The sequence below is a fragment of the Capsella rubella genome, unplaced genomic scaffold (genome assembly GCF_000375325.1).
Source record: "Capsella rubella cultivar Monte Gargano unplaced genomic scaffold, Caprub1_0 scaffold_1, whole genome shotgun sequence".
NCBI classification, from domain to species: domain Eukaryota; kingdom Viridiplantae; phylum Streptophyta; class Magnoliopsida; order Brassicales; family Brassicaceae; genus Capsella; species Capsella rubella.
Window position 1 is genome coordinate 18065303 of NW_006238923.1, and position 10772 is coordinate 18076074.

Below are 10772 nucleotides of genomic sequence, written 5' to 3' on the forward strand. Positions count from 1 at the left end.
TTTTTATTGGATTTTATCAGTTAAAGCTGTCTAACTTTCTCAATTATAACATTGCCTCTGTGTTCTTCTTAACTTTCTTACACGTTCTAATAGACATAATAATTGATTTTAATATCCTTTCCATGCCAACGTGAAAATAGAGCTATCTTATGTTAATATTTTAATCCAGGTCTTTCATACTTCTTTGGTATGAAAAAAGTCACTCAGTTTTGTTAATTAATATTTCTGTATAGTCTTTCTTTATCATATACTATATTAAAAAGTTGCCCACGCTATGCGTGGGTTATATATGAAATATTAATTTGAAATATAAATTGAAAACTACATTAAGATATGTATAGTTTATAAGTATTTGTTAATATAAAACATATTTGTGTACATTATAAACAGTAAAAGTAAATAAAATATATATTTGAAAAATATGAAATCGAATGAGATCAAAACAAAGTAATACAAATTAGCACATACATAATGTGGTAGGCAATTGTAATTTGATGTTAATTTTTTGAGTGTACATTGTTAATATTAAAAGTAAACAAAACTCACATTATTTATGAGTATTGGTTTATTAGTTTTTATCATTAGCTACAAGTAAATTGAATTTTAAAAAAGATCAAGTTAAACTTTGCAAAATATCAATTTAAAATATTTCACCTAAGATATATGATTTTTTAGACCTTACTTAGAAAAAAATTTCAATTTAGAAAATATTTCACCTGAGATATAAGAGCTTTTAGTCTATAATTATGTAAACACTAAAAAGATAAAGCAAAAGCCAAATGAACATATGAAGATTATTTGAAAAAAGAACTTTGATATTTTTCATTCTAATTGATTGGAAAAGAAGCTCACATATACGTAGATGAGATCCTTTTTATATATTAAGAATTATTTTTATGTAGAATTTGTTCAAGAATAAAACTAATATTGAAACCATTTAAGAACAAACATAAAGATTTACATAACTATAAAAGCTAAAGAAATGAATTTATATTAGAAAGGCATCACATGTTTACATCAACAAAGAAGATGAATGAATTTATCTATCTATGTACATGACAACAATCATGAATTGCTCTTAAATAATCGAATTTATGTTCGGTCTCTATAGGAAAATCTAACTTGGGTTAGATATTTATAATGTTATGAAGAGAAAAACTATTATTTATAACAAATGATTAAATATGATATTAGTGTAGAGTGTGGAGTAGATATGATATTAGTGTATAACTTATTAAATATTATAATTTAATAATATTTTAGTGAAGCTCACTAATTCATAAAATGTAATAAAAATGTAATAAAAATGTAATAGGATTTAAATTAATTTTAAAAAATTATTTAAAATAGATTTTTTAATTATGTGATAGTAAATCATATATACATATATATATATATGTGATTTTATATCATATGGAATATGAAATTTTATTATAAAATAATCTTTTTTTTTTTGGCAAAAGAACTTTAGATATTAAAAATTGGATTCAGAAGTAGATGTCAAGTTATATTTATAGGAAAAAGAACTTTAGTTATATCTTTTGCTTTACACAAATGAATTTTGGATTCCAATTAATAATTTTTTTTAATTTTTACCTAATTATATGATTATTTTACATATGTGTTATATCATACTTTCTTCATTCATACTCATAAGTATTAAAAGTATGTATAATAAGGCATTAGAAATAAAAATTGAAAAAGTATGTATAATAAGGCATTAAAAGAAATATCATAGTTTTTAAAGAAATATAAATTGAAACTATGTTTGATATATATCATAGTTTTTAAAATAAATTAAGATCAAATTCTTAAAATGATACTTTTATTGATTTTCAATCCATATAACAACACAAAAATAGAAAAGTATTTAAGATACATGAATGTAGTGAAAGAGAATGAGAGAGAGAAAGAGATTAATTATAAGATGGTAATCTAAAATAGACAATATAGATGAAATAGTGTCATATAAAACAATGTAAATATATATCATATAGTGACTAAAATTAAAATTTAGATTAAACTTTTACAATTCAAATTAAATTTATTTTTCAACTCATACAACAACAAACAACCAACAAAAAAAAACAGAAAACAAAACAAACTCAATTATAGAAGATTTGAGATAAAGTGGAAGAGGAGGGGGATGAGAGAATGAGAAAATGAGTATTTATAAGATGAGAAGTTGTGAGAGTTACAATTTAGAAGAAACAATTATGGGAGTTAATTCTTATTTATTGAGTGTTGACTAAAATTGAGTAGAAAATATAGTGAATGCAAATTTATATTATTTCAGTTTTTATATTAAAGTGTGAGTTAAATGTATATAATTTATTGTGTTTTAATTGTATATAAATATAGATGATCAAATATTTTTTATTTATGGCTTAATTAAAATATTTTTTTCTTTAGTTTTATATTAAAGTGTGAGTTTAATATATATACCTAAATGTGTTTTATTTTTGTTTTAGTTGAAAACATAATTTAAAACAAAAACATTTTATAGAAAAATAGACCAATAAGAAGATAGTGAAACAAACCAAAAATAAAACACAATTGATCATATATATTTATCTCTCACTTTTGTTTTAAAACAGAAAATATATATTCAATTAAAAGACAATTAATTAGATAAATTTGCATTTACTACATTTAACTCACACTTTAATATAAGAACTGAAATTATATAAATTTGCATTTACTATATTTCTCTACTCAATTTTATTCAACACAAAGTTAATAAGAATTAACTCCCACAATTGTTGATTTACTATCAAATAGTTAAAACATCTATTTTACTCAATTTGCATACATTTTATTTAAGTTTCTTCCATCATTAAAGTGAAAAAAATAACAGAGTATTTTATAATAAAATAAATATGATGGATGAAATTTAAATAAAATGTAAGAAAATTATGTAAAATAGATGTTTTAATTATGTGATAGTAAATCATATATACACATATATATATGTGATATATCATATGCAATATGTGATTTTGTTATAAAACTTTAGTTATATCTTTTGCTTTACATAAATGAATTTTGGATCCCAATTAATAATTTTACTCATAAGAATTTTTTCATAATAGTTTTATTTTAATTTTTTCCTAATTATATGGTTATTTGAAATTAAGATTGACATAAATGTTTTAGTTAAAAATAAAAATGAAATGAATTAATTTAAAATAAAGGATGACACATGTCATCAAAAGAGAGCGCCAAATGTCGTAACGTGGTGAAAAGTTAGAAAAAACCTTGTTATATTATATAAGATGTTCTTACAAATGATGTTTAATCAGTCATAATATCATAATTTATTTTCTTTGATAAAATAAAAATGATGCGTAGCCTCTCTGTCTCGCATGTTCTATCAGACAACTGGTTTAATAATGACGGTTAACAATTGTGAAACAAAAAAGAAAAGAGTTGCAATTAGCTTAGCTCATCTCTCATAACATCTTTTAATGGGCTTCCCATAGATTAAAAGCCCTATAAGATTTAGTTGGACTGTCAGGACAGTTATGATAAGGAAAAAAAAAAAAGATAAAACCGGATTGTAATTAGGATTTTGTTATGTAGGTGAGCCGGTTAGTTTTAATTAATCCCAATTAATTACGTTTGCAAATTTCCTTTTATTTTCATAAGTAGCCGTTTGTGAATTTACTTATTTCTAACGTTCCAATAATTTCCTTTTTTATAAGCTTCAGTTATTTCCTTTTATTTTTCTCAATTAGTAAAAACATTAAACAGCTTAAAAGAAGTGAATTTCCATTTTTTTTATTAAGGTAACCGTTTGTGAATTTCCTTTTTATTTATAACAGTTGAGTAATTTCCTTTTTATAAAAACATCATCTGCTTCTATTTATACGACGAGGCTTCTCTCCTTCCCCAAATTGTCAGAACCAACAACACAGTCTCTGCTTAGACTTGTTCTTTCGTCTTCTACTCCTCTTCCGAACGAGAAACCCATCTCTCTCCGATCAGGTTATAATCCTTCTTTCCCTTTCACTTCGTCAATGGTGATTCTCATATTATGTTTGTTTGGGTTTTCTAGGGTTCATCGATACTCATGTCACTCTGTTTTCATATGTTTTTTTGTGCGTTGTAGGTATCATTCATCTCTTGTTCAAGCATAGACGACGATTCCTTAGTTTTTTCCTAAAAACCAAAGAGCCTATGGTAACACGATACTTTTCCTACTTTAGTTTTGTTATTGTGATTTGATTTCTGATTAGTTGGTTACTTGGTATAATCAATTGTTTCATCTTCTATTAAATCTCCTCTTCGGCTCTATTTGATGCAGGATTCCACTGTTTTGTGTTCAACGAGACTTGTGATAGCACATCGCACAAAGACGAACACCCTAGTTTCGTTTCTTCTGTGGTTATGTATCTTCTTTTATGTTTCTTCTGAGTTGATAACACTATCATAATTTGATTACACTGTTTGTCCTTAATCAAATTGATTTCATACTCTCAGGTTTTGTCTACTGTTTCGTTTAGGTTATTACTTGCTTCTTTAAAATTTATGCATATCACTCACTGTTTCTTCCTTCAAAATCTCGATGCAGCTCATTGTCAAAATTCCCGTTTGAGCTTTCCTGTTTTGCTGAACCTTGTCTTGAGATTGGCTACTATAACAATGTAAGTGCCTTTTGTTTTGTTTTCTTTTTGCTCTACCACTTTATTTCATGATTTTTTTTTATAATCTTTCTTTTTTCTAAAGCACGATACTATTGCAGATCTTCCATGGCTGTAATAACCAGTTGATACATGTATGCTCCTAACTGTAATCACTAATTATTATTCTTACATAACCTTGTTTGTTTTCATAATTACAACTTAGTCCCCTTCAATTTGCAAGTATTTTCAGGTTCATCCCCATTCTTTTTTACTTTTGTATGTTTCTTTTCACAGGTATATAGACTTAGAACGGTTAAGGATTTTCTCATCTGGCCAAGAACATGAGTAGGTTTGTCTGACTTTTATTTATCACATTTCATGATTACAACTTGGTCCCCTTCAACTAGCAAATATTTCAGTTTTCAGTTTGGTTACATTTGTTAGGTGCATCCATAAGTAGGTAGCTAGCTACGTTCCTATTGCGGACATGACCTTTAAGTTTGGCATCAAGAACGAGAAGGTATAAAGGCTTTAGGATGAGGGAGGTGAAGGCACATCCCAAAGAGCTAAAGCTAGTTGGAGCTCATTGCCATCTAGGCTCTACCATTACAAAGGTAACTCTGATTGTACTTGTGGAATCATGCTCTAGTATTTAAGTCTTTTCACAGGTGTATAGACTTAACGGTAACATGCTATAGAACGGTTAAGGATTTTCTCATCTGGACAAGAACATGATTAGGTTTGTCTAAATTTTATATATCACATTTCATGATTACAACTTGGTCCCCTTCAATTACCAAATATTACTAATGTGCTTATGATTGTTCTAATCAGTTTTTTTTCATTGTCTTTCATGTATAGGTGCACTTTCCATGGAAGTGGGAAGCTTTTGGGAGATTTAGTTCATATTTGCTCAAGAAAGTGTTTTGGTTAATATTGACAGTGATAAGTTTGACATGAAACTGTTGTGGAAGCTTCAAGAATTGCTGGTAAGCGTATCAATGTACTGTTGCGTGCAATCCTCAGGTGTGGTTAAATTTCTTATGTTTATAACATAATTTTTCAACACCGCTTGGTTATGAGTGAAATTTTTGAGTTTGGTTACACTTGTTAGGTGCATCCATAAGTAGGTAGCTAGCTACGTTCCTATTGCGGACAGGACCTTTAAGTTTGGCATCAAGAACGAGAAGGTATAAAGGCTTTAGGATGAGGGAGGTGAAGGCACATCCCAAAGAGCTAAAGCTAGTTGGAGCTCATTGCCATCTAGGCTCTACCATTACAAAGGTAACTCTGATTGTACTTGTGGAATCATGCTCTAGTTTTATAACATAATTGTTCAACACTGCTTAGTTATGAATGAGCTTTTCTGTTTTGTTTACATTTTCGTAGGTACATCCATATGTAGCTAGTTACTGGAACACGAACTCATAGTTGGTATCAAGCTATAATGGATTCTGGCTGAGGGAGGTTAAGGCACATCCGAAAGTGCTGAAGGTTGTTGGAGCTCATTGCCATCTAAGCTCTACCATTACAAAGGTAACTCTGACTGTAGTTGCTTTAAGTTGTGTTTAGATATAGCCAGATGAATACGAATTTCTCTCTATTCATGTTTTCCTTTGCTGTCTCTTGAGCTCTACATATTGGCGTATGTTTTGTTTATTCCAGGTGGATATATTCTGAGAGAGTTTGCAGTCTTATGGTGGAAATAATTGATCAATTCCGGCATCACGACTTTGCGATTACATGGGTAGGAGGAACCACAACTGTCACTTTACAACTTGGCTCCCTTCAATTAGTAAATATGTCAAATTCGTCTTCTCTCTTTTTACTTTGGTATGTTTCTATTTGCAGGTGTATCTACGTAACATGGTTCGAGGTTCAAGGTGTTCTCATTCGCTAGATCTTTATTGAGGTTAGTTTGACTCTAATTTCACAGGCTAATAAATTTGGAACTTCTTCTTTTACCAATTACAAATATTTTTCTAGTGATTTAGATCATAACATGTTCATGTTTCATCTTCAGTTCTGTTTCTGTAATGCAGTGGGGTGTTTAAGTTCTTCTGACTCATTTCATCTTCTTTTTCCCTTTTTTTTTTTTAGGAACCCATTCTTGTGCATACGGATCTATATAGCAGAATGCAGTGGTCAATGAAGTTATTTTTATTTGTACAGCAAGTCAGCAACGGTAAGTCATAAATGGGCAATTTATATGTTCTCTTGATATACCTTCAGTCACGATGTTTCACAGATCTATGTAGCTGTTAGATTATTAATTTTTGTGGACTTCATGAATATGTACATTTAACTGTAGGAGTCACTTTGTATGATGGACCAAGGGAAAGTACAATACTGAACATACCAGAAGCATGGTCGTTCAACCATGAATACTGATTCCACGGCTTGCTCTGTTGAAGTTGTAGAAGACATTAATGGTGCTGGTAGAAACTCGACATATTGTAGTGATTTTTTGCAAATTGTTTGATATGTTAGTGGAAAGGTTTCACTCTTTATCTTGTCTTGTATGTTGTTGCGAGCAGAGCACACACAGGCTGCATTGTGATAGAGGATCCCCAAGTTGCAGAGCTATTCCTTCACCAAGTAGACAGGTAATTATCGGATCATGAACTTGCTAAATATTTTTTCTTTGGTTTTTCTCTTTATTTGACGGTGAGATGTGTGTCCTTGAACAGCGTTGATGTTTTCCAAAACGCAAGTCCATGATTCTCTGATGGTTTTCGATTTGGAAATTGGAATGGGTGCTGAGGTAAGTCAGAAAAATACACATAAGCTTACATATTTATTTTTCTTTTTTAAAAAAAAAGAAGCATGTGTGATAAAGATTTTATGTTGTGATATAAAGGTGAGAGTAAAATTTTTCAGTTTGGTTACAATTTTAAGGTGCTACCTACCTTTCTATTGCGGACAGGTACTTAAAGTTTGGCATCAAGAACGAGAAGGTATAAAAGCTTCAGGAGGAGAGAGGTGAAGGCACATCCCAAAGAGCTAAAGCTTGTTGGAGCTCATTATCATCTAGGCTCTACCATTACAAAGGTAACTCTGATTGTAGTTGTAGCATTATGCTCTAGTTTTATAACATAATTGTGCAACACAGCTAAGTTTTGAATGCGCTTTTCTGTTTTGTTTACATATTTTAGGTGCATCCATATGTAGCTAGTTACTGGAACAAGACCTCAAAGTTTGGTATTGAGAACGAGAAGCTATAATGGATTCTGGCTGCGAGAGGTTAAGGCGCATCCCAAAGTGCTGAAGCTTGTTGGAGCTCATTACCATCTAAGCTCTACCATTACAAAGGTAACTCTGATTGTAGTAAGTTGTGTTTACTTAACATATACCCTGATGAATACGACTTGCCCTCTATTCATGTTTTCCTTTGCTCTGTGTCTTCATTCACGAGTCTTGAGCTATATATATTTCCATATGTTTTGTTTATTTCAGGTGGTTATATTCAGAGATGCTACAGTCTTATGGTGGAAAACGTTGATCAAATCCAACTCTTAGGTTACAGTGGTAGGACGAGTTTCTGATACCAGTTAGCAAATATTTCAATTTTACCCCTTTCTTTTTACTTTGGTATGCTTCTATTTGCAGGTGTATCGTTAGCATGGGGAACGGTTCAAGGTTCAAGATTTTCTCAATCGCTAGATTTTGATTGAGGTTAGTTTAACTCTAACTGTACAATCTTATAGTACTGAACTTCAATTTTTTTTACCAAAAACAAATACCATTTGTAGTGAGGAAAGGTTTCACTCTTTATCATGTCTTGTATGTTGTTGTGAGCATAGCACATACATATTGCATTGTGATAGTGGATCATGAAGTTGCAGAGCTATTCCTTCACCAAGTGGACAGGTAAATTACCGGATTTTGACCTTGCTTAATATTTTTATTTGTAACTGACTGTGAGATGTGTATCTTTGAACAGTGTTATTGTTTTCCAAAACGCAACCCAATGTTACAGGTGGAATTGGTCACATATTGTCATGTTTTGTCTACTGTTTCGTTACCTGTCTGTCCTGAAGTAATTTGCATTAAACATAGAAGTTTAAGTGTATCACTAACTCTTTTTGAATTCTTGATGCAGATAATTGTTAAAGTTTCTCCCATTTTTGGTCTATCAGTGATTGAGGTTTCCGGTTTTGATAAACTTTTTCTAGACTTGGGCCTACTATAACACATGTAAGTGCCTTTTATTTTTTACTCTTGCAAATAATTTTGGAGTTTGTTGTAATCTTTCTTTTTCTAAAGGACTATACTTTTGCAGGTCGTCCATGGGTGCAGTGACCAAACTGATATCGGTATGCTCCTAACTGAAATCACTAATGATTATTTAATATAGGATTAAGCCTTTTTATTTTTACGTTTTCAAGATCATTATTTGGTCCCATTCAGTAAGCAAAGATTTCAAATTCATCCCTTTTCTGTTTACATAGATATGATTTTATTCACAGGTGTATAGACGTAATGGTAATGTGCTGCTGAATGGTTAAGGGTTTTCTCATCAGCTAATAACATCATTAGGTTAGTTTGACTCTTATTTACCAGGTTTCATGATTTCAATTAGCAAAATTTTCAAATGTGCTAATTATTGATATATAGATTTTTCCGTGCCTTTCCTGTATAGGTAGGTGCATTTTCTATGGGGAATTTTAGGAGGCTGTTGGAAGATGTAGTTCTTAGCTGCTCAAGAAGGTGTTTTCGTAAATGTTAATAGTGATCAGTTTGACTTGAAAACTATTGTGGAAGATTCAAGAATTGATGGGAAGAAGGTTACTGTATTGCTGCGTGACAATCCTCAGGTATTGGTAAATTTAACTTTTAACATCACTTTTTAGTTTATATAACAGAATTATTCAACACAGCTTGGCTATATTAGTGATATTTTCTTTTCCTTTTTGTTACTCTTTTAGGTGAAGCCATATGTAGCTATTTACTGGGAACAATAACTCAAAGTTTGGTATCAAGAACGAGAAGCTATCATGGTTTCTAGATGAGGGAGGTGAAGGCACATTCCAAAGTGCTGAAGCTTGTTGGAGCTCATTGCTAGTCTACACTCTACTATTACAAAGGTAACTCCGATTATAGCTGTTTTAAGTTGTGCTAGATGTATTCAGCTGAATATGGATTGCTCTCTATTCATATTTGCTTTTGCTTTCTCTTAAATCACGACTCTTGAGCTCTACATATATGTAGTATGATGTTTTTTGCTTATTCCAGGAGGACATATTCAGAGATGTTGTCGTCTTATGATTAAATCTGGCGTCAACACTTTACAACTTGGCTCCTTTTACTTTGTCTGATTCTATTTGCAGGTGTCTGCGTAACATCCAGGTTCATGGTTTTCTCACTTTTTTTATCATATACAAATATCATTTGTAGTGATTAGATTATAACATGTTCCTTCTTCGTGTCTTTTTATGCAAGACTTGTTACCTTCCATTGAGATTTCAGTAATGCAGTGGGGTTTTTAAGTTCATAAATGGGCCATTTATAATTCCTCTTGGTACCTTCAGTCACGATGTCTCATATATATATGTAACCGTTATACTATTTCTCAATCAGGTCAGTTCCTCTTAATACTTTTTACTCTACCATTTTATTTATAAATTTGTTGTCATCTTTCTTTGCTCTAAAGCACGATACCATTGCAGGTCAACCATGGCTGTCATGACCAAACTGATATCGGTATATTCCTAACTGCAATCACTATTGATTATCTATATATATAAAGTTAACTTTTTCTCTTTTCTCCTTAAGACACATTATCATCCACCTCATTTAATTATTTAATTTTTAAAATTAATTATACCATTTTATCATTTAATTTTAATATTTAAACCTATGTAAATAAGTTTTTTTAAAATTGAATATGAAAGGTCTTTTTTTATATTATACATTATAAAACTAAAAAAGATAATTGATTAAAAGTTAAAAAAACTTACTAATTATCGATTATACTAACAAATATAAAAATAATAGATTATAATTTTTAGTGAATGTTTAAAATATATATAAGATTATATTTACACAATGTAAACCTAAATATAATGGGATTTAACAGGAATAGAGCAAAAAGTTAGAAGTTTTTAGAATATAAATCTATCTAATTTATGTCTCAAAAAATTTTCT

At 30.1% G+C, this 10772-nt stretch overlaps 2 long non-coding RNA genes across 2 annotated transcripts in view; both read left to right on the forward strand.

Annotated features, from left to right (window-relative positions):
- Positions 1 to 4457: 4457 nt before the first annotated feature.
- LOC17898585 overlaps positions 4458 to 10772 on the forward strand; it is an 18778-nt gene continuing 12463 nt past the window's right edge. Inside the window, exon 1 of the long non-coding RNA XR_002835391.1 lies at positions 4458 to 4505. This is a non-coding gene — a long non-coding RNA (uncharacterized LOC17898585). The remainder of the gene's footprint in view (positions 4506 to 10772) is intronic.
- LOC111832527 overlaps positions 8929 to 10772 on the forward strand; it is a 3440-nt gene continuing 1596 nt past the window's right edge. The window contains exon 1 of the long non-coding RNA XR_002835412.1: positions 8929 to 8941. This is a non-coding gene — a long non-coding RNA (uncharacterized LOC111832527). The remainder of the gene's footprint in view (positions 8942 to 10772) is intronic.